The 23,996-nt window shown below is 39.5% G+C and overlaps 1 long non-coding RNA gene across 1 annotated transcript in view; it reads right to left on the bottom strand.

The window, feature by feature from the left end:
* Positions 1-23,996, bottom strand: part of LOC121040623 (uncharacterized) — a 150,168-nt gene that overhangs the window by 30,528 nt on the left and 95,644 nt on the right. The window lies entirely within an intron of this gene.

The raw sequence follows: 23,996 nt of genomic DNA, 5'->3' as shown, positions 1-23,996 counted from the left end.
GCTACTGCCTGAGCAGATTCTTTCCAATTTTACCAGGAGATGGTTGCCTCTTGCACCCCTTCCCTTATTACTGGTGAGCTATGTGTGCAGTGTTCAAGGGAACAAATTCTGCAGTTGTACTTCCTGGGTTCAAATCCCAGCTCTGCATGTTCAAATCTTAGGAAGGTTATTTGATCTTTGTTCCTTAATTTCCTCATGAAAAGACGGATGGTAGAAATAGCTAAGTACATCTCACAGGGTGGTTTGGGGATTAATCTAAGTTAGTATGCATGAAATTTTTATAATACTGGCATGCATAGAAAACATTCTATAAATATTAACTTTGATTTTTCTTGAGGCCAATTCTCTCTCTCTCTCTCTTTCTCTCTCTCCACACACACACACACACACACACACACACACACACACACACACACGTATATACATAAAGTAGAAAGGATAGAATTGGCCTCATGTATATACATGTGTGTGTGTGTGTGTGTGTGTGTGTGTGTGTGTGTATAATTTATTGTCGAGTTAGCTAACATATAGTGTATACAGTGTAGTCTTGGCTTTGGGGGTAGATTCCCATGATTCATCACTTACATACAAGACCCAGTGCTCATCCCAACAAGTACACTCCTCAATGCCCATCATCCATTTTCCCTGCCCCACCCCACCCCTCCACCCCCATCAACCCTCAGTTTGTTCTCTGTATTTGAAAGTTTCTTATGGTTTGCCTCTTGAGGCCAATTCTATCCTTTCTACTTTATAGTCAGATTCTCGTATGAGTCTGTGCACCCTCAAGAGAGGACTGGTTATTTGGGGCTACAGTTTCCTCATCTGCAAAACAGGAAGTAGTCATTGAATGAGGATGTGGGGACAGAGGACCAGTCAGGTGACCAGGTTCTGGTCTGTGTTCCCCATTGGCTTCCTGACCTTGGACAACTCATGTAACCTCACTGCATCCCAGAGATTGGACTTGGTCTGCCTTTTCCAACTCAGATCTTTCAGATAACACCAGTGGAATTATTACCATGTGCCTGAACCACATCTTCATACTTACTTGATATTTTCCTTCAGATACTCTTTAAATCAACTCACTATCATATGTAACTGTGCAGTAAGTGGTAATACCCATATACTCAAGGGTTTAATATGCTAGGTATAGATTTTTCTAATGCATGTTAAAGTAAATACTTCATAGCATTTTAAAATGTTTGTATAATATCCAAACCATTTTCATGCTACCAATGATGTACACATGCCATTATAGGGAAATCTGGATTAAATTTTCACTATGGATCCAGCCAGCTCTAAAGCCTGTTACTCTTAAATGTAATTTTCAGGTGGTTATTTAACTTTGGATGTGTTTCTTTATATCATTTACCTCCCTGAGGGCACGGACTATGGCTTATACCTCTTGAGGCACCTAGCACCTAGAAGAGTGCTTGGTAAATATTTACTTTTAAATTATGCATGCATATGGATGCATGCATACATACATACAAACAGATCTGTCTTCTACTAACCACCAGGCTGATACCAAAAAATGCACATTTCTTTTTCTCCACATCAGTATCATTATTCCTTGGGTGGTTGTTCATTAACTGAAGTAAAGCGTGTGGACTTCCAGGCCACGAGGGATCCTCGGTAAACATTAGTTTCCCTAACTGCCTTCTCTCTTCCCCGCGCCCTTTGCTAGTGAATAGGGTTGTCTGTGTGAAAAGTAGAAAGTGAGGCCACTTCCTAAGGGGTTTATAACCCTGGCTATTGTTGGGCCAGAAAAACTGTCCTCAACATCAGCCCTAAAAGAGTCCATTCCCAGGACTAGGAACATCTGATCTAAGAAAGAAATTTCATTTCTAAATGCTATTATTGAAGATGTCTCAAGAAACTGTCTGAAGATTTACTGACAGTTCCTCAGAAAAATGTAAGGCACACCCACAGTGTCACAGCACAGTTCTGGGTTCATAGCTGGAGCAGTTTCTCAACCCACCGGCATTTATTAGGCACCTTCTTGAGCCCCTTCCATGTCAGTGATCTTGAGAGATACAAATCTGAATGAGACTATCAGATTGTGAAGAGAAGAGCAGGCTGTCAGTGCCTTGAAGGCAAGGAAGAGGTCTCATGCATCCCTGCACCCCTGGGTCTCAGCACAGCATCCACTTGTGATAGCTACATATTAAGTATTTGCTCCATCGATGAACAAATGAATGATTGAAGACAGAAGTCTAACACCCAAAGAGCCTGCAATCTGTTTGAGACAAGAGAAGAAACAGACAGTTAAAGTGTTAATTGACAATAAACCTAACATTACAAGAGAAAACACAGGCTAGTAAAGGTCAAATAAGAACGTCCTGTCAGAAACCTGCCCCCCAAGCAGCAAGCGTTGAATCAGAAGCAGGTCTCACAGAAAAGTGTGTGTTGCCAGTCTTCCCTGCTTACCACTTTTCTGCCCAGGAGCCCAACGTAAGAGAGAAGTTGCTAGGTTGCTGTCATGTGACTGGTTTCTAAAGGCCACAGAGTTTATCAGCGGGGTATTTTTTAATGCAAAAAAAACAGTAAGTATTTATCTGCCCAAGCACTCTTCATTCATCCACAGGCAAAGAAATGGCAATGATGACTCTTTGAGAGATATGGAATTAGCATGTACGAGGGGTTAGGAGGCTTTAATTATACAGGCTGGAAATCAGGGCGACCTCGCAACATGAGGCCTTTGCCATGACTTCCTGAGAAGAGGCCCCGGACTTCCTATGTAGCTCTTTCTAGGATTCCAAGCTGTCAGCATAAAAGTCGCAGCCTGAACCAGTGTTCTTTTGTCCATTAGTTACTGAAATACTCTTCCCAAATATACACATAACTGAAACATGCCTTCTTCTGTAGAGTTTTAAGCCATTTTTCGTCTGCAAATCAGACCATAGATTTTAGTCCGTTTCATTGGGCACTGATCCCACCAGCAGCAAAACCTTAATTAATTGGTAAAAATGACATTTTCATTCAAATTCTTTTTGAAAAATGATTTGTATACATGGCCAATAAAAATTTCATGGTGCAAAACAGCTTGGAGGCAGAAAGTAAATTTTCATCCACCTCTGCAACCTAGTCTATGCCACAGAGGCACCCACTATTATATTTCCTGTGTATCCTTCCAGAAATAGTCTATATATGCACAAGCCTATATGCCTATATGCACACCTCCTTTTCTTGCACATCCTTCTCTGTTCCTTTAGTGAAGCTTAACAGGATATTGCAGTTACTTGTAAATCCATAGTTAGATTTACCACTTTCATTTGAACAGCTGGACTATGTTTCATTGTATGGCTGTCCCAAAATTTACCCAGCCCCCTACTGATAGACAAATAGGTGGTTTCCCATTTTTTTGCTCCCACAAACATCTTTTTGCACATATATATGAACAGAACTATGAATCAATGCCTTAAAGTAGAATTGCAGAGACGAAGCCTATGTAAATTTCAATTCTGCTGGACAGTCTCAAATAGTGACACTTAGCTCCGGATGGGAATTGCTAAAAGTGAGATACTTGTTCATGCCAGAAACAAGAGTGAAGACAGTATTTTATTTTAAACTTTAGTACCTTAGGCAAGCAGCACATTTATTTATGAAACTCATTTATCAATGTCTTACCCACCTAAGCACGCACGCGCAAAGACATTACTGTGAGTCTACTCAAAATACACTGTGACAACAACTTACTAAATGAGGAACTTGCTAGAAGTTTTTTTACCACCAAATAGTGTGCGTGTTGCAATGGGGTTAGTTCACTAATACCGCACATTCTCCACTTTGCTTTTGCTATGTTTACTACCCTCTGTGGTCCTGGTCATTTAGCAACACTAAATGCCTTATTTTTCTTTTGTAACCAAAGATGAGTTTATAACCTTGACTCCTTCCTTCCTCCTCTGAAACACTGGCACATCATTTCTTCTCACCATGGTTTCCCCACAGAGGTAATCGGTCTTAAAATGTCAGGTAAGGCAGATAGATTATAGACGCATCCACGAAAAGGACTCTGTCACAATGGAACTTTGATTTATTTAATTTTCTATTACCTATGAGGTGAGTTGGTGAACAACAATCCTGTATTCTGTTCAGTTGCCTTCACTTCCTTCACTGGCTTCTCATATTTAAAAGAAGGTAAAGAGACCCAGAACATTCTCCAGTTTCTTTAGTGTTTACCCAATTTACACTCTGTGCTACAATCCCCAGTTGGGGCTCCTTTCCTATTTGCTCTTGTAACATGAGAAACCATGTGGAGGTTTTGTGTTTGTTTTGTAACAAGCTGTTACCATTTTCTTTTCCCTGTCCCTGACCACAAACACATGACCTTCCTGGTAACCACTGAAAATCTGCATCTGACCAGGTTGAAACCAAATGAAGTCATTTTGTTTCTATTGGTGACAAGCAATTAAATAAATGTTCTGCTTACATTTAGAACGGGTTGTAAATTTTTGGAAAGAAAAAAAAGGGTTTAAAAGCCTTACTTCAAATATTTCTGGGCTTTGTGGATCCATGAAATGATTTCTGTAATATGAGTAACCAAGAAGCTTCATTTTTACATATACCTCAGAATCACTCTCAAAGAGCCAGAGATTGTGGGTGAAAAAAATAAAAATAAAAAGAACATTTAGACTGCAAGAGGCAATTTTAATATCCTCATGCTATGAGCCGTTTAAGCTCCTTAGTCCAGATAGACCTGCTGTCTTACAAAGCAATGAAAACAACTGATCTTCTGTATAAAAATAAGAAAAAGAGATACTTTTGGTAGTAGAACTTCCGATTCGCCTGAGTTTGGTCACCTGTCCACATGGGAGTTTGGAATCTGGTGCCGCTACTCTTCGTCTTGCCGTATGGTGTCACCAGAAAGTGGGACCCCGGGGACTTAGGAAAGGAAATAAGGACAAAAAGAGGGAGCCACCACACTATTCCAGACCAAGCTACAGAAACCTTGAAGGAAAAGCCCCAAACACAAGCAGCTGACCAACTGCTTGATACAATGGAGCAGTTTCAAAATCAGTAAAGAAAATTGCCCTATTTGGGGCACTTAAACCAAAACCACAAATAATGCCTTTGGCAATGGACTTCTTCCTTTGTGCTCTATCCCCTTTTATTCAACAAGCATGGCTTAGGCATGCTTTAGGTGCCAGGCTTTCTGGTAGATGCTGTACAAAGAGTCAAAAGTCAACTCTATCAGTCAGTGAGCAGTCATTAAATATTATGGAATGAATGAACTAATAAATGCATGAATGAAGGAATAAAATTTCAATAAATCAGGTTAAGGGAGAAAAAACAGATAAGCAAATGGTATGTATAGAATACAGAGAAGCGAGTAACCAGTTCTAGCCAGGGTAGTAGAGAAAGGCTTCAGGCTTGAGGTGACCATCATATGGATAATGGCCAAATGAATGGGGGAAGAAGAGGTCTTTCAAACAGGCAAGTGAATAAGCATAGCATGAACAAAGGCTTAAAGCAGAGATCAACAAACAACAGCCCATGGATCAAATCTGTGGCATCACCTGTTTTTTGTAAATAAAGTTTTATTTGGACACAGCCATACCTAGTCATTTACATTTTGTCTATGGCTACTTTCACATTACAACAGCAGCACCAACTAGTGGCAACAGAGACCACAAGACCCCCCAAAACTAAAATATTTACTATATATCAGGGGCTTGTAGGGAAGTCTCAGCTGCTGGAGCTCAGGAGTCCTAAAAGGGGATCCATGAGAGATGAGACAGAAGGCACCAGACCCTGAAGGTTATTCTATGCCATATCAAGAAGTTTGGTCTTGATCTTCAAGAAATGGGTAACAAGAGCTTTTTTGCATTTAGAAATGTTTCTTGAGTGTCAGGATAGAGAAGAGATATGCAAGACTGCAGTTGGAGACCAGTTCTCCAAACCTTACATCTCTGACAAATTCTTTGATTCATCAAACATCAGAGAGCTTAACGTTTGACATGCATCTTGCTATATGATTGGGAAACAGAGCCACTCAATCAACGTTTATTGATTAAAGGAATTAAGGAAGGAATACTGACAACATTTTAATAGCATCGTTATTTAAAGGTTTCCTGAACAGGCTGCTTCTGCTATGAAGCCACTGGCTGAGATTCCTGCCAGTCTCCAGTTTCTACACCAGTAGACATTGAGATCCAGACGTGAGGAGGTTAATAGTGAAACACAAGCCAGAGAGAAATTCCTTCCTTCATCTCTGTGCCAACATCATCAAATACCAGTCACTGGCCAAACCGGTGTTTATTATGTGCCCTGTGGCCTAATGAGAGGGGATGAGACAAGAAGCAGCTCAACTAACAACTGTCATAAAAATAATATCTTTGGGTTCCATGTGGCATTTTTCATTGGAAGGTCTTGAATCATTTTTTTTTTTTATCTTGTGTAACTATTATTTCCATTTTATTTCCACTAAAGGAAAAGCCAAAGCACAGGGAGAGGTTGTGACTCGCCTAAGGTCACTGAGCAAATCAGAAAAGCAGTTTTTAAATGCTGGGAAGAGTTTCAGGATATGGGAAATCCAGTTTCCTTCTCCATCTAGAATGGGCCAGGTTCATGACTCAGTAAGGAACACAGCATTATCCAAGCTAAATGTCTCCTAAAAAGGAGTCATGCTAGGGGTGCCTGGGTGCCTCAGTTGGTTTAAGCGTCCATTTTCAGCTCAGCTCATGATCTCAAGGTTTGTGGGTTAGAGCCCCTTATTGGGCTCTCTGCTGTCAGTGTAGAGCCCACTTTGGATTCTCTGTCCCCCTGACACTTGTGCTCATGCTCTCTCTCTCAAAACTAAACATTAAAAAAAAAAAAAAAAAAAAAAAAGGAGTCATGCTAGAGGAGATTCAGGGAACAAAGGTCTATGGCAGGTTCATGTTTCCACTAGTCATTCATTGTCCTGCCCATCGAATTTTAGTACCTATTACCAAAGTCCATTACAGGTGCAGAAGAGCCTCTTCAAAGATCCAGCCCAAGGAAGTGGAGGGCTCTGGTTTGGGGGTGTCTTTCCTTTTTGGCCATCCCCCTGCCACCATTGCCCATGAAGTCTAAGCCTCCCCGTTCCTTTACTCATTAGAAGCCTGTGCCAAGGCTAGCCAGAGGTTCCATTTGCTCTGCAATAACCCTGTATTCACCTTCTGTCCCAACATAAGTACTCATAAATACCCCTTTCACTCTAACAAATGTCCCAGTTTGGACCATAAATTAATTGTGTGGTCCTTCTAGCTCTGACAAATCAGGATGCTTCTACATTCCATCTGAAAGCCTTCAGACAATTCCTCTAAATAGGATTATTCTATCTTAGACACTTTTGTTTTCTAGACCCAGGATTTTTTGAAAACCTGTAATTCCCATATGGTTAGCATAGTGTTATATTGGTTTCAGGTATATAATGTAATGATTCAACAATTCTATGTGTTACTCAGCGCTCATCATGATAAATGTACTCTTAATCCGCTTCACCTATTCCACCCATCCCCCACCCACCTCCCCTCTGGTAACCATCAGTTTGTTCTCTATAGTTAAGAGTCTGTTTTTTGGTTTGTCTCTTTTTTTCTTTGTTTATTTTGCTTCTTGAATTCCACATATGAGTGAAGAATCATATGGTATCTGTCATTCTCTGACTGACTTACTTCACTTAGCAGTTTATAACCTCTAGATCCATCCATGTTGTTGCAAATGGCAAGATACCATTCTTTTTATCGCTGAGTAAGGCATCCAGATTGATAAAGAAGAAGTAAAATGTTCACTATTTGCAGATGACGTGATACTATATATAGAAAACCCTAGGGGTGCCTGGGTGGCTCAGTTGCTTAAGCATCTGACTGTATTTCGGCTCAGGTCATCATCTCACAGTCTTCTTTATCCATTCATCTATCAATGGATATTTGGGTTGCTTCTATAATTTGGCTATTGTCAATAATGCTGCAGTAAACATATGGGTGCATATATCCCTTTGTATTAGTGTTTTTGTATTCTTTGGGTAAATACCTGGTAATGGAATTACTAGGTTTTATGGTAATTCTATTTTAAATTTTTCGAGGACTCTCCATACTATTTTCCCCAGTGGCTGCACAAGTTTGTATTCCCACTGACAGTGCATTAAGATCCTGTTTCTCCAAATCCTCACCAACACTCTCTTGTATTTTTTATTTTAGCCATCCGACAGGTGCGAGGTGATACCTCATTGTGGTTTTGATTTGCGTTTCCCTGATGATGAGTGATGTTGAGCATCTTTTCATGTGTCTATTGCCATCTGTATGTCTTCTTTGGAGAAATGTCTGTTCACATCTTCTGCCCATTTTTAATTGGATTATTTGGGGGTTTTTTTGGTGTTGAGTTGTATAAGTTCTTCATATATTTGGGATACTAACCCTTTATCAGATATGTCATTTACAAATATCTTCTCCCATTTAGTAGGTTGTCTTTTAGCTTTGTTGATGGTTTCCTTTGCTCTGAAGAAGCTTTTTTATTTTGATGTAGTCCCAGTAGTTTCTTTTTGCTTTTGTTTCCCTTGCCTTGGGAAACATATCTATAAAAATGTTGCTATGGCCAATGTCAGAAATATTACTGCCTCCACTCTCTTCTAGGATGTTTACAGTTTCAGATCTCACATTTAGGTATTTAATCCATTTTTAGTTAATTTTTGTGTATGGTATATGTATCTGTAGATTGATTTGGGCAGTGTAGACATTTTAACAATATTTGTTCTCCCAATCCATGAGCATGGAATACCTTTCCATTTGTTTGCATCACGTTCAATTTCTTTCATTAGTGTTTTGTGGTTTTCAGAGTATAAGTCTTTTACTTTCTCAGTTAAGTTTATTACTAGATATTCTTTTTGGTGCAATTGTAAATAGGATTATTTTCTTAATTTCTCTTTCTGCTATTTCATTATTGTTGTACAGAAATGCAACAGATTTCTGTATATTGATTTTGTACCCTGTGACTTTGCTGAATTAGTTTATCAGTTCTAGCAGCTTTTTGGTGGAGTCTTTAGGGTTTCCTTTTTTTTAATGCTTATTTTTGAGAGAGAGAGAGAGAGAGAGAGAGAGAGAGAGAGAGAGAAACAGAGCATGAGTGGGAGAGGTGCAGAGACAGAGAGGGAGACACAGAAGCCAAAGCAGGCTCCAGCCTCTGAGCTGTCACCACAGAGCCCAACACAGGGCTCAAACTCATGGACTATGAGATCATGACATGAGCTGAAGTTGGACACTTAACCAACTGAGCCAGCCAGGCACCCGGGTTTCCTTCTTTTTGAGAGAGACAGTGCGCATGTAGGTGTCAGTGAGAGAAGGGCAGAGGGAGAGAGAATCTTAAGCAGGTTCCATGCCCAGTGTGGAGCCCAACATGGCACTGGCTCCATCTCAGGACTGTGAGATGATGACCTGAGCCGAAATACAGTCAGATGCTTAAGCAACTGAGCCACCCAGGCACCCCTAGGGTTTTCTATATATAGTATCACGTCATCTGCAAATAGTGAACATTTTACTTCTTCTTTATCAATTTGGATGCCTTTTCTTTCTTTTTTATTGTCTGACTGCTGTGTCTAGGACTTCCAGTACTATGCTGAATAAAAATGGTAAGAGAGGACATCCTTGTCGTATTCCCGATCTTAGGGGAAAGGCTTTCAGTTTTTCACCATTGAGTATGATGTTAACTGTTAGGTTTTCCATACATAGCCTTTATTATGTTGATGTATGTTGCTTCTAAACCTGCTTTGTTGAGGGTTTTCATCATGAATGGATGCTGTACTTTGTTAAATGCTTTTCAGCAGCTTTTGAAATGATCATATGGTTTTTATCCTTTCCCCTGTTGATGTGATGTATCACATTGATCTATTTGTATATACCAAACCACCCTTGCATCCTGGGAATAAATCCCACTTGAATGTGGTGACTGATTTTTTTAATGTACTGTGGGGTTCAGTTTGCAAATATTTTGTGGAGGATTTCTGCATCTATGTTCATCAGAGATATTGGCCAGTAGCTCTTTTTTTTGTAGCGTCTCTATCCGGTTTAGTGTCAGGGTAATGCTGTCCTCCTCAAATGAATTTGGAAGCTTTTCATCCTCTCAATTTTTGGAATAGTTTGAGAAGAATAAATATTAACTCTTATTTAAATTTTTGGTAGAATTCACCTATGAAGCCATCTTGTCCTGGATTTTTGTTGTTGGGAGTTGCTTTTTTTAACACTTTTTTTAAAAGTTTATTTATTTTGAGAGAGAGAGAGAGAAAGTGTACACACTAGTGGGGAGGGGCACAGAGAGAGGGAGAGAGAGAATCCCAAGCAGGCCCTGCGTGGTCAGCGCAGAGCCCAATGTGAGACTTGATCTCATAAAACGTGAGATCATGACCTGAGCCGAGATCGAGTCAAACACTTAACCAACTGAGCCATCCAAGTGCCCCAGGAGTTTTTTGATTACTGATTCCATTTCACTGCCGGTAATCAGTCTGTTTCAACTTTCTATTTATTTGTGATTCAGTTTTGGGAAGTTATTTATTTCTAGTAATTTATCCATTTCTTCTAGGTTGTCCAATTTGTTGGCATATATTTTTCATAATACTCTCTTATAATCCTTATAATCCTGAGGTTAGACCCAGCATTTTGAACTCATGATAGACCCAAACTACCAATCAGTTCAGGGATCTCCTTTTATGGGTGACCTAATCTCTATACAAATGTCTGGTAATAGTTTGCTGTGCAGTCCACATAACAATTAATTACTAATTGTTATAAATAATTTCCTTGCCTTGTGCTTTTCCATATCTTTAATATATCGCTCCTTGCACCATTCTCAAGAAGCTGACAAATCAACCGTCCTCTCTGTCCCCTAAAAGGGCAACTTACAGTCCTCTATTCTCCAGCCCAAGCACTCCCAAGCACTAGAAACAAATTCTAGTAGAGCTTTTAGGAATGTGGTTTCAGAGTCAGACATACCTAGATTCAGGTCTGGGTCCTGTCACTCCCTAGCTGGGTGACCTCTGGCAAACACTTAACTTCTTTAATTTTCCTTGTCTATAAATTTCCAACAAATATGAACTACATGAACTAGACACTGCTAGTTACTTAGCCAATAGCCATGCCTCTTTCCTTCCTTCCTCAGGAAGGACACATTCTTGATTACCAGACTCCCACATTGCTAGATGTGGGCATGCAAAGCAGTTCTGGACAATGAGGTGCCCCGAGAGGCACCAGCTGGAGTTTCTGAGAAAGCTTCTTGGAGGGAGCAGATTCAGCTTGTATTCACCCTTTCGGTTTTGCCACTTAGACTTTGCCCTTCTTCCTTCTTTCTGCCTAACAACCAGTTGTGATGCACGACGCTGAACAGGCATGTTGCAAACATGAGGAAGAAAGCCTCAGAGAAGGAGCTTGGGTTCTTGATGGCACCAAGAGGCCTTCATACTCATCCTGAAGTACCTGCTGCTACACTTCTTATTCTGTGAGAAACATAAATCCCTCATTTGGTTGAATGGAAGTTAGATTTCTGCTACTTGCAGTTAAGCCAGTCCTAAATAATACAGACTTCAGAGGGTTGTGGTGAACATTAAATGAGCTTATTACATAGCCTAGCACATAGCAAATACACAGTGAATAGTTGGTGATGATCACTATCATGATAATGATCATTATTAGTCATTACCATGGACCTTAAAGACAGGAACAAGAACAGGGAGCAATGGCAGTCTTGCTGACCTTCAATAGCACTAGTACAAAAATGCTTGTGATCTCTCAAGCACACAAAACAGTCACCTGCAGATGCGTGGACAAGAGATGTCTCCGTCAGCAGCTAATGAAGCCAGTTCTTCAAAGCGCTTGTCAGATCCCAGAAGCACAGAGAAATGAAATTCCACTTGGGAACGAGCTCTTTCTGTCTTGGAGGCCCTGCCTGGTTTCCTTCCTGGATAGGGAAACCCTCCATAGTGTGTAATGTGTCTCCTGGAATGGTGGGCTTCTCTGAATGACAAGCAAAGCACAACACTTTCAAGGATGTCATTATTTCACAGGAACACAGTATCTGCTAAGAAAGCAAAGCCACGCCTAAAACCAGCTGACCATAGGGACACATGTTCAGATACAGCTCTGGGAAATGTAACTAGCTTTCCATCACCTAATTGAACTGCCTGCCAAGATCAGACACGGATGAGACCTACCTGAAGTCCTCCTGGAGTCCTACAAGCCATAGTCCCATCCCACCCCGACCCAACACCACTCCAAGTCTGTAGACACAGAGTGTGAGCCGTTGAAAAAACAAAAACAAAACCAAAACAATTGTCTGTGGGTCTTTGAGTTAAGCAAACTAGGGTTCAAATCTCAGTGGGTTACCTATAAGCCAGGTAACTTTGGGCAATTTTCCCTCTCTGAGCAGCACTTTTCACATGTGTAAAACAAGGAGAAGAATGTTCATTTCATAGGTTTACCAAGAATCGAAGGCAAAGCTGTGGGTCATAGTGCTCGGCACAGAGTTGTCACTAATTTCCTTTCTTTCCCTAACAGTAGGATGGCCCTGGTGGACTGACTTGCATTATCCATCCCCCAAGCTCAAACAGTGGAACCAGCTCGGGTCAATGCCACTGAGTGCAGCATACTGCTTTCTGCCCTGTGCGTCATCATCCGTGTTTTCAGGCCACACTTGGGAAGCCAAAGCCTTCCCTGAAGCTGAGGTCATAAAGCAGAAAAAGACAAAGCTCTGCTTTCAGAGAGCAAGGCTGGCGGTGAGCAAAGCCATCTCTTAGTGGCCAACCTGCCCCCTGGGTATGGCAGTCCCCAGGAAACCCAGCAGGAAAGAGCTGGCCCACTTGGCCCTTCCACCCACCAGTCATACATGACCCCTGGACAGAGCTAAGGAGTGGGGAGCTACTCCACCTAGTCTCTTTGTCCTCTGGACACAGCACTCTTGTGCCCCAGCTTCGGACAGGATGGAATATGACAGTCACAAGATTCACACTTCAAGCCATGAAGCATACTCTTCTTGCTACATCACCTGGCAGGTGTCCTTGGCAGCTGGTTCCAAAGCTACAGCAGTGTACACAGGGTTTTGCTCACCTACGTGTCATGGGAACGGCTACTAATGTTTTCCCTGCTTTTCTTTTAACCACTGGCTTATCTGGGGACACATTTCAAACAGGATTTGTGGTTATCGAGACAGGCTAAATACTTGCACGTTCATTTCTCTGTAATTCCATAAGCTGGCAATACAAAACCATGCAGAAACTGGAGGTTCAGGGGCCATATATCATGGCTTAACACAAAATGCGGGTTTGTCAAGGGTGTAAGAACTGATGAACTGGTCCTAACAAACAGTAAGTATTAGTTGTATGCCAGGATCTGTGCTAAGTACTTTACTATTATTACAGAAACAATATTTAAAACATGGGAATACTGAGGCTTCTTAGTATATTCTAGATATTAATCCCTTGTAAATTTCTGATATTATAAATCTTTTCTCATTCTGTCATCTTTTTTGCTTAACTTTGCTTATTGTGTTGGTCCTGTAACAGATATTCTTAATTTTTAAAATGTAGTCAAATCTATTACATTTTCAACTTATGGTTTGCAGTTTGAGAATCTTTAACACCTCTAGTATCTTCTTCTGTTAGCTTTATAATTTTTAAAAAATGTTTAAGTGTTTTTATTTATTTTTGAGAGAGAGAGAGAGAGAGAGAGAGAGAGACAGAGCACCAGCACGGGAGGGGCAGAGAGAGAGGAAGACACAGAATCCGAAGCAGGCTCCAGGCTCTGAGCTGTCAGCACAGAGCCCAACACAGGGCTTGAACCCACAAACCGTGAGATCATGACCTGAGCCGAAGTCAGACGTTTAACTCACTGAGCCACCCACGTGCCCCAATTAGTAATTTTTATTTAATTTACATTATAAATTATAAATAAATTTGTAATTTTACTTTCATACTGGCTTTCTCCTTTGTACATGCTTGAGATAGGCACCAATCTACTTTGTCTTTATACAATAAGCTATTTGCCCACTACCAATTAGTGTTTCAGGCAATCCGTCCTTTCCCCACTGATTTATGGTGCCATGTTTATTCTGTAACAGGTTCCCATTTAGAACTGTAGAGTTGGGTCCATTTCTGATTCTCTGTTCTTCTCCATAGATTTATTTGGCTGCTCCTACACCATTTCCACACTGATTTTACGTGGGAGACTGAGTTCTCCTTTCTACTCTTCCTTTTCAAGACTGACTTAGGCATCATGAACTTTTATTCCTTTGTATAAGTTTAGAGTAAGTATGTTGAGGTCCTCAAAAAAAAACTTGCCATAATTCTGACATTGAATTTATAGGTTAATTTTAAGGGAAACTAACATACTTATACATCAAGAATATGGCATATCTTTCCATTTATTCAGCTCTTCTCTTATTTTTTTAAAATTATTTAATTAATCAATTAATTAATTTTTGGGAGAGAGAGAGTGCAAGTGGGGGAGAGAGGCAGAGCGAGAGAGAGAGAATCTCAAGTAGGCTTCATGCTCAGCACAGAGCCTGACATGGGGCTCAGTCCCACAACCTTGGGATCATGACCTGAGCCAAAATCAAGAGTCAGATGCTCAACCAACTGAGCCACTCAGGCATCCCTCACCTCTTCTTTTAAAATGTGTAATGAAGTTTTAAATTTTCTCATAAAAGTATTTGTTAGGTTATTTCCTGCATACTTTATAGTTTGAGAATTGTATTTTATGTTCTATTATATTTTCTAGATGGCTTTGCAAAATTTGATAAAGACTAATAATTTTTTTTTCAAACTGACCAGGTGTTCACCATCCTTGCTGATCTTTCATTCTACTTTGTTGATTAAATCTGTTTGTCCAATCTTTACATCTCCTTTTCCTTTTTCCTTCTCTTCCTGTTATGGCCAGAAATGGCAATATGTTAACCAATTTAACAGTTACTGTTGTTAAACAGTATCAGTGAAAACAGAAAATGTCTCAGTTTTCTTTTAAAATCACATGGATGGTTCTTTACAGTTTTCAACAGCATCTATGACTGTTACACCTCAAGGTGGTAGGGAGAACAAGTATTGGCCCATTTGACAGATAAGACTCAGTATTGTTGGGTTTTGGGGGATCACATGACTAGAAAGGAACAGAATTCATATTTAGGTCTCTGAAGCTTCAAGTTTTATACTACAGCAGAGTAACTTACATCTAGTCAAAATGTATAAAATTGCATGATTTAATCCAGCAATACACAAAGCAAATTTTTATTTAGATCTTTTAGCATCCTGAAAAAGATGATCTAATATGATCCTATCATTTTTAAAGAGAACTATACCAGGTGATTATTAAAGATTCTAAACTTCTTCAAAGTTTAAGACCCATATGTCCCTATCAGTTGGGGCTGTAATTCTATTAAGAATTTGAGTCTATACAATGGCAAAGCAGTCACTTAAATTAATCAATCTTTTATATTGTTTACCAATTGTTTAACACTGGGCCTCATTCCAGAAAGGATTTTAAAGTGTTTTATAAGGTCTATCATATTTAAGCTGAAATTAAATTTCTAATAAAGGATTGGGAAAATATGGACTAAAAGGCAAAGCTGCTAAACTTGAGGAAAGAAATCCTCATCATTAACTAGAAATGTGTCTACTAACTCTACTAACTCTAATACTTTATTATTTTATAACAATGGAGAGCATATGTACCCTTTATACTCATTTTAAACCATCATTAGTATAAAAAAAGAATTTGGGTCTAGTACAACGGCAAAACAGTCCGTTAATTTGGTGGCTTTAGGTAAACAAGTCAGCTCTGTGGGACAGAGGCGGAATGGGAGAGAGGTATTAATCAGGTGGATTTTACTAATATTGCAATGCACCTACCACTTTCACTTGGTTGTACTTACTTCAACACTGAAGAGCTGTCCTAAAAACAATACAGCTATTTCCATTTTCAGAAGGAAAAAATCAAGAAAATCAGTTTCTTAGTTTTGCAAAAGTGACAGATCTCTGGACAGGACTCATGAATTAAGCCCAGGTCTACTCGGCTAGCTCTCTGTAATCAAGCCCCATGATTCACCCTTGGAAATCAATGCCTCTTAAATGCATGGAATGACATCTCCACAGACACACAAGCAGATGCTTCCCACAACCCCTTTATAAAACTAACCATCAGGAAGTAATAAGGGACTGCATTTGTTCCTGACAATCAGGGTATTTTCCCCCCCATTCCTGCATTTCCACTTAGGGAATGTGTGAGAGAATGTCATATCTCATGCCAGTACTTGGAATGTGCACATTTATGCTGCCTTTTGAAGGGGAGCCAGGCTGAAAGAGCAAGAAAACACACATAAGGATGAAAAGGGGCTCAAGGAAGAAGTATCAAAGTGTATCAGAAAAGGAAGCCAGAAAACTAGTCTCTCTTAAATGCTGCTTTGTAAACAGAGTAGTGAAATACAAAATGTAGCCAAGCAGACGGTTTACATAACTGTGAACAAGATGAGGGGAAAGGACTTGTTCCAAATCCATCATATTTATTAGAACCACTGATTTCCCTTGAAATGGCACCTGTTTTACAGTGAAATTTACATATAAGCTAGCTAAAAAAATTTGTGTTTTTATGGGAAATAAGTATTGTCAGAAAGAATAATAGATTCCATTTTAAATCCTTAGGATTATAAAATTGAGCTTTTAACAAATGAAGCGAAAATTTTCGCTCCAGAACAGGATCATCATAAAGGCAGTGATTTCTGTTTGGTCTCTTCTTATCAGCAAGAGGGAAAATAAAATAACATCAACTGAAACTAATACAATTTTCCATGGCAGAATATACCACTACAGCTAGTAATGCAGTGGCAGTCTGTGTTGAATGAATTTTCTATTTTAAAAAAGCCTATGCTTCTTAAACACATGAACTGTATGAGTTTATATCTGGCCAACTCTTGCCTCCACACCTGTTCATTCAGGCATTAGACTTAAGCGCTTTTAAAGCAAGTGAATGTATCTGTACAGCAACAGATAAAAATAAACTGAACTATTCTTGTAACATTATCAAAACGATCTGATCACATGGAAGATCATGTTCCATGGGATAAAGTGGTTAAATTAGATGTTTCCTCACGTTTTATGACTGGTTTGTCTTATTCACTGTGTATAAAATAGCTGACCTCCATTCCAGGAGCATGAGTAGCAACCAAATTTAATGCTATTTGCTCAGAGGCTCGAAAACTGCTTTCACTGCCTCTGAGGCATAGCTTCTGAATGTGCTACTATCACACAGAGACCCAATATTTGGTACATAATAGAAGAGGAACATTTAATTCAGCCAACACTACATTAGCTCTGTGGGGTAACCATTTATACTTCAATGTTGGTCAACTCTTGGGAAATAAAGTTCAGGAAGAAGGTGGATAAAACAGTATCTTTTAGAGTAAGTTTATATACTTATGTGTATGTTTATATTTATATATGGAATCTCTGTAATAAGAAGTTCCCAAGCACAGCCAATGACAAGAGCAGACAGTAGTGTCCTTCCCCAGCTCACTCATAATACGTTTGCCATATTGGCAATGGGTTCCTGAAAAATCCAGGTATGGTGGATAGAATCATTGGTCACAATTTTCTTCACATCCTTCCCATATTAAATTATTCATGCACATTCAGTATCATGTGACTCTGAAGAGCAATCTACTGCGGGTAAAATATTTTCCTCATCCTATTTATTTTGGGCGTGGCCATACAGCTTGCTTTAGCCAGTGCAATGTTTCTGAACATGAAATGAGGTGTAAATTTGCTTATGTGTGTGTGAAAAGAGCACGCTCCAGGAGGCCATTGGTCAAAAAAGGAGGAGCACCATGGGAGAGAGACCTGAACCCTGGAGTCCGGCCAAGCCCAGCGAAGTCATAGCCGATGCACAGACTCATATGAAAGAAATAAATGCTTATTGTTTCAAGCCAGTTGTGGATGATTGTGCCAGATTGTTGTAGCAAAATGCCATCTCAGGACTTAGCACATACTGTTCCTGCTACCAGGAATTATCATGATAATTACCGTGATTACTTAGTACATACCGTTCCTGCACATACTGTTCCTGCTACTGTTCCAGTTACTCTTCCATGTCCACTCTTTGTCCAGTTAACTTCTACTCATGCTTCTTATCTTGGTTTAAATGTCTTCTATATGGGACAGATGTTGCAGACCACATTAACTCCTCTCCTACATCTTGTATTTATCCTTTTGTAAGATTCATTACATTTATAATTATTTGGTCCACGTCATCCAATTAGACTATAAACTTATTTGAGGGATGGGGCCACAGTTCATTGGTATGTTCCCAGCACACAACACACAATGGCTATCAGAGTGGATTTAATAAATAATTTGTTATGTATTTTTTTTAAGGCATGTGATTTTGCTACTTATGGTTGGGTAAGAATCTTAACTTTGTGGATTTCAGCCACTGTAAAATGAACACAGTAATACTTATCTCTTAAGGTGGTTATGATTAAATAAATTAACCAATCAATTCAACATTCCAAGTATCTGACACATAGGCACATAGATAACCTGGTAACTTGGCACTTGATAACTTACATGGTTTTTGTTGTTGTCATTGGTTTTTAAATGTTTATTTATTTTTGAGAGGGAGGTAGGGGCAGAGAGAGACAGAGGATCTGAAGCCGGCTCTGTGCTGACAGCAGAGTCCAATGTGGGGCTTGAACTCATGAACTGTGAGATAATGACCTGAGCCAAAGTCAGACACTTAACTGACTGAGCCACCCAGGAACCCTGTAATTTACTGTTTTTAATATGATAGTAAAGATAAAGACATCTCCTCTTTGTGTTAAAAAGAGATGTGTTTTAAAGTGATGTTTTGGCAGAAAAGGAAAATATTACATTGTATCACTATCAGTGATTGTTTGATTTAGATATTTTAAAATATCATGCTTAATTACCATGATGTGAGTCTGTTTTAAAAACAATTTAAGGCAGAATTCAGCTGAGAAGAAACAGGTTTGCAATTGATACCTGGTTTGTTTTAAAGAGTCATTAAGTGATTCCATCCTTTTAAAAAAGAATGAAATTCATCCTTTCTATTTTTGAAAAACGTTCATCTTTAATTCATTATTCAGAGTTGGCATTTATGTTTTTCAAAATATTGTTCTTCATTCCCATAGGTATCTTTTACATCAGTGGGACTTTATTTAATTTAAATCACTTTTTTCTTTTGCCAATAGCAACATATGTCCATCATAGAAAGTTAGAAAATACAGGTAAGAATAAAGAAGGAAAACTTATTTCTGTAATCCTACCACCCCAGAGATAGCCACCGTATATCATTCCAAATATTTTTATTCAAATACATTTAAAAAAATAATGATGAGGTTGTTTTTATATTAGTCATTTGGGTTTGCTTTTTCATTTAATTACCATGACTATCCTTCTATGCCAATAAATATTCATCGACAGTATCTTTTTATTAATGGCTTTCCATTGTACAGAAATACCATCATTTACTTGAACAATCCCCTATTGTTGGAAATTTTCTTTCTTCCTTCCTTCCTTTCTTTCTTTCTTTCTTTCTTTCTTTCTTTCTTTCTTTCTTTCTTTCAACTATTACCAGCAATGCTTGTGTGAATGAGTGAAGAGATACAATGTCACTCAAAGCCATTAGAAAATGGCAGCCATTGGGGTACCTGGATGGCTCAGTTGGTTAAGCATCTGAATGTTGGTTTCAGCTTAGGTCAAGATCTCACAGTTCGTGAGTTGGAGCCCTGTGTCAGGCTCCATGCTGCCAGTACAGAGCCTGCTTGGAATTCTTTCTCTCTCTCTCTCTCTCTCTCTCTCTCCCTCCCTCCCTCCCTCCCTCTTTGCCCCTCCCCGGGTTGTGTTCTCAAAATAAATAAATAAACTTAAAAAAAGAAAAGAAAATGGCAGCCACTTACTGGTATCTTGTAGTTCAGAGTACAATAGATCATTATCCTGACCATAGTCTGTTTCTTTCCTTACACTTCTTACAAAGAGTCCAGGACCATCAATGGAAGATGATAAAGGTGAGTAGGTAGGTAAGATTGGAATAACATATGAGTAAGGACTTCTACTTCTGGTCTCAATAATGAATGTGCAAACCAGAACCTATAAATTAATACATGATCAAAAATACTGTAACAAAATGTGGGCCCACATTTTGAAACAGGAATATTTCCCTTTCTGTAGCTACCACATCCATATTTGTTTTCACAAACATTTTTTCCCCCAATCTGGTTGGTTGGTTTGACAAGTCCTGTGAGCTTCATTTTACAGATACAGGAGCTGAGGCACAGAAAGGCTGACTAAAGTGTCCAAGGTCCCACAGATTAGTGGCATAGCCAGGGTCTGAGCCCACGTGTCCTGGCCCACAGACAAGTGCTCTTTCAATGCTCTCTTAGTTCCCTGGGACTGTGAATACTGGGAATTACTAAGAATAGAGATGAGGACACAGTGTGGCAGGGAGATTAGTGGAAATACAATGCTTCTGAGAGACAGCACAGAGACATCTGTTAGCTACTTAGCATGGGTCTAACATCCTCAGTCAGAGGATAGTAAATATCTCTGTTCATCTCTCTAAGGTGACATGACCATTGTTGCTTAATTAGAAATTTGTCCCTTAAAGAGCTTCAATATTCACAAAGGAAAGGTGCTGCTGAAAAAAGAAAATATTTTCTTTGCTTCTGTGCAAATGATGGAAGGGAGATTTGGCTCAGGTTAAGGAATTAGTGGAGATACGAAAATTATCTAATGATAAGACTATACTCCTGAGTCCTTTGAATGGAAGGATCATGAGTCTCCATTGCACTTAACACACAATTTACAATACAGTGAAAATCTCATACAGCACAATCAGAATTGCTAATTAATGGGCTAATCAGAAATGTTAGGGAGAAAAAAAGGATACGTTTTTGTTGTAATGTTATATTTTAACTTAAATAAATGTAAATGTATTCACCGATCTGGTGGAAGGTCTTGGTCCTTTCCCTTACTATGAGTTCACTGGAAAGGTTCCAAAGCTACATTTTTTTTTTTTTTTACCTATACCACACCCATAAGATCTTGTTTTTCATTTCCAATTTTTCTTTCCTTGTAGTGAGTGAGAACTTACAGACAGTCGTGAACAAAATACTGTAGATTTTATTATTTTTCCCAATCTTTCCTCATTAACTAATTGATCATTACTGAGTCTTTTCAAAGCATTATTCCATTTATATTACATTTCATTTTAATAATTCTCTCTCCAGACTCATGTTTCATTAGTTATTGTAATACTGAAGTAAACTGTGTAATTTGAATAATGAATAAAACTGGCACAAACGTTCAGGAACAAACAATTCTGACTCTAAGAAGTTGAGAAGAGTCAGCTCTTGGGGGAAGAGATGGGCCAGCACCAGTGGACTTGGGTTTGGCCTATGGAGTTGTGTCTTTACCAAGGAAACAAGAGCATGGGTTTCTCCTATGGTCACTTAAGTGGAACTTGGCTAAAGGAACACCCACCATAGTTTTCACTAGTTAACTGTTAATATTAAGCAATGTCTTTGTAAACAATGCCTATTATCAGTCCCCGGAAAAAATTTAAATTATATCTGTCACACTTATACTTAGAGTTTTAAAGTCCCATCCTCCTTACCCCAACAAATCCAGAGTCTATCAATTTGCCTTATTCAAGCACGAAGTTTGGGTTCATATCATCCCTCTTCTAAGTCCCTAAAAGACCCAATTTCTCACCAGGGTTGCCTCTCAAAATGGGAAGGAAGGGCTGGATAAATACATAGAAACTCAATGTTTGTTTTCTTCTGGGCACTTAACAAACATCAGAAGCTTTCCTATTTTTTTTTTTTTTTTTTTTTTTTTTTTTTGTTTCCCATGATTTGAAGGTACATTCTGTGAGAGATGCGACCTCATCTGTTTCATCCACCCTTGGATTCGTGGCACACCTAGCATAGCACCTGGCACAGAGGAGCGACACAATAAATGTGAAATGAGTGACTGATTTCATCTGGCTGCCCTGAGTATACACACACTGATTTGATCTCACTTAATTACTTTTTTTTCCTTTTTAAGTTAAATTTCTCCACTGTTAAAAGTTTTCCAATTGGCAAAAATGCAGTCTACAGAAGGTTAGATTCCAATCTTATATACACATCAGGTCAGAAAATTACTTTGCTCCAGAAAATAAAAAGCACAACCACTAGAGCCGTGAATTGGTTACACTCATGGGTTGTACCAAGGGGTTTCATATGGCCATTCAGACCTAGCCTTAATAAACAATCTTGTATATCCACATATGACAGCAGCCAGTCACTCACAAGGTAACATTGTCCCAGCAAGCACACTTCCTGTCACTTCTCATCCCACCTACAATTCCAAGGCTGTCATCAGACCATCCATTATGGGCCATGACCAAACTGCCAAAAAATGAAGAAATAAAGAATCTGTGCTTTAAAACTTTGTTTTGTTAAGTAAATGTTTTGTTCAGGCACACTTCGATTTGTAACCGAAAAGAGGAAGGCATGATGAAAGAAATTTTTGTTATAACAGATTAATGAAAAAACCAATTATATTATAGATGAAATGAACAACTCATTTCCAGAGACAAAATGGGTAATAGAGAGCTTCCTCAGATGAAAGAAAAATGAAAGGAAGGAAGAAAAAGAGAAAGAAAGTAACAAAGAACTATGTTTGCTTTGTCAATTAAAAATAGAGTCAAGATTTCACACTGGCCCAACAGGGTGAACATGGCCCCCACTGGGTCAACATGGATCCCACAGGGTGAATATGGATCCCACAGGGTGAACATGGACCCCCACAGGGTGAGCATGGCTACCACAGGGTGAACATGACCCCACAGTGTCAACATGGCCTCTCACAGGGTGAACATGTCCCTCCACAGGGTGAACATGGCTCCCATAAGGTGAACATGGACCCCACAGGGTCAACATGGACCGCACAGGGTGAAAATAGCCCCCACAGGGTGAGCATGGCCCCCACAGAGTGAACATGGACCCTAAAGGGTGAACATAAACCCCACAGGGTGAGCATGGACCCCACAGGGTGAACATGACTGTCATCTCCCTTTAAGCACAACCTTTCACACAGCCTCCCAAACGACAACAATAGAATTTGTCTCAGATCTTCCCTCATCTGCACATTCAGCCATTAAAACCATCAAGAACTACCTTTAAAATGTCCTGCAAATTTAGCCCTTCTGCATCCCATTGATATTGGTTCAGGCTTTGGTGTCCATAGCTATGGGCTGTTACAACAGCTCCAAATGGTATGCCTAAGAGTGGTCCCTGTGCTAATCCATCTCCGTGCTGCCACCAGACGTCCCTCTCACCCAAGATTCTTGGCATCCACTTCTACTTCCAGATGGTTCAACTCATCTCTGAAGTCTCATCTCTTGTCTTCTTACAACCACACTCTCATGCTTCATGCACAATCAGGAAATAGTGGGCTGTAAGAGTCTGAAGCTCAGTGAAGTTCTACAAATGTATAGATTTATAAATATAGTACTTACTTATTCTTAGTAGTTCTATAGTGAATACTGTGGTGCACCATCCAGTTTCTCCCCACTCCCTGCCCTTTCAAGACCATGATGCCCATTCCTCCACTTGTTCGCAGCTGAACTCCCGTCCAAAGGAGTTGCCTCACACAACCTTATGTTCCCTCCCGGTCAGCAGCACACGTGACTGAAGCAGGACACAAAAGCCCAGACCCCTTGCCTTGATAGGGAAATAACTCTGAAGGGTTATCTCAGGTCCGAAGCTTCCCGTGGAATAGGCTGAGCCTTCTGTTGTGACTATATGATAGTTCAACTACTTTCTCTGCCCAAACCCACATCCCTCACTTCCAGGGAGCATTTCCCAATGAACTTCTTACATGGAAATTTCAGTCTCAGAGTCTGTTTCCAGGAAACACATGAAAAGAGAGTTTATATCTTTAAACTTAAAAATACATATATATTGTTTCATAATTAGTGACTTTAATTTTAATTAATGTTCATTATTGC

The sequence above is a fragment of the Herpailurus yagouaroundi genome, unplaced genomic scaffold (assembly GCF_014898765.1).
Source record: "Herpailurus yagouaroundi ecotype Mexico unplaced genomic scaffold, PumYag 182, whole genome shotgun sequence".
Taxonomy (NCBI): Eukaryota; Metazoa; Chordata; class Mammalia; order Carnivora; family Felidae; genus Herpailurus; species Herpailurus yagouaroundi.
The sequence above is the reverse complement of the archived record's forward strand: the minus strand, read 5'-3'. Positions and strand labels throughout refer to the sequence as shown.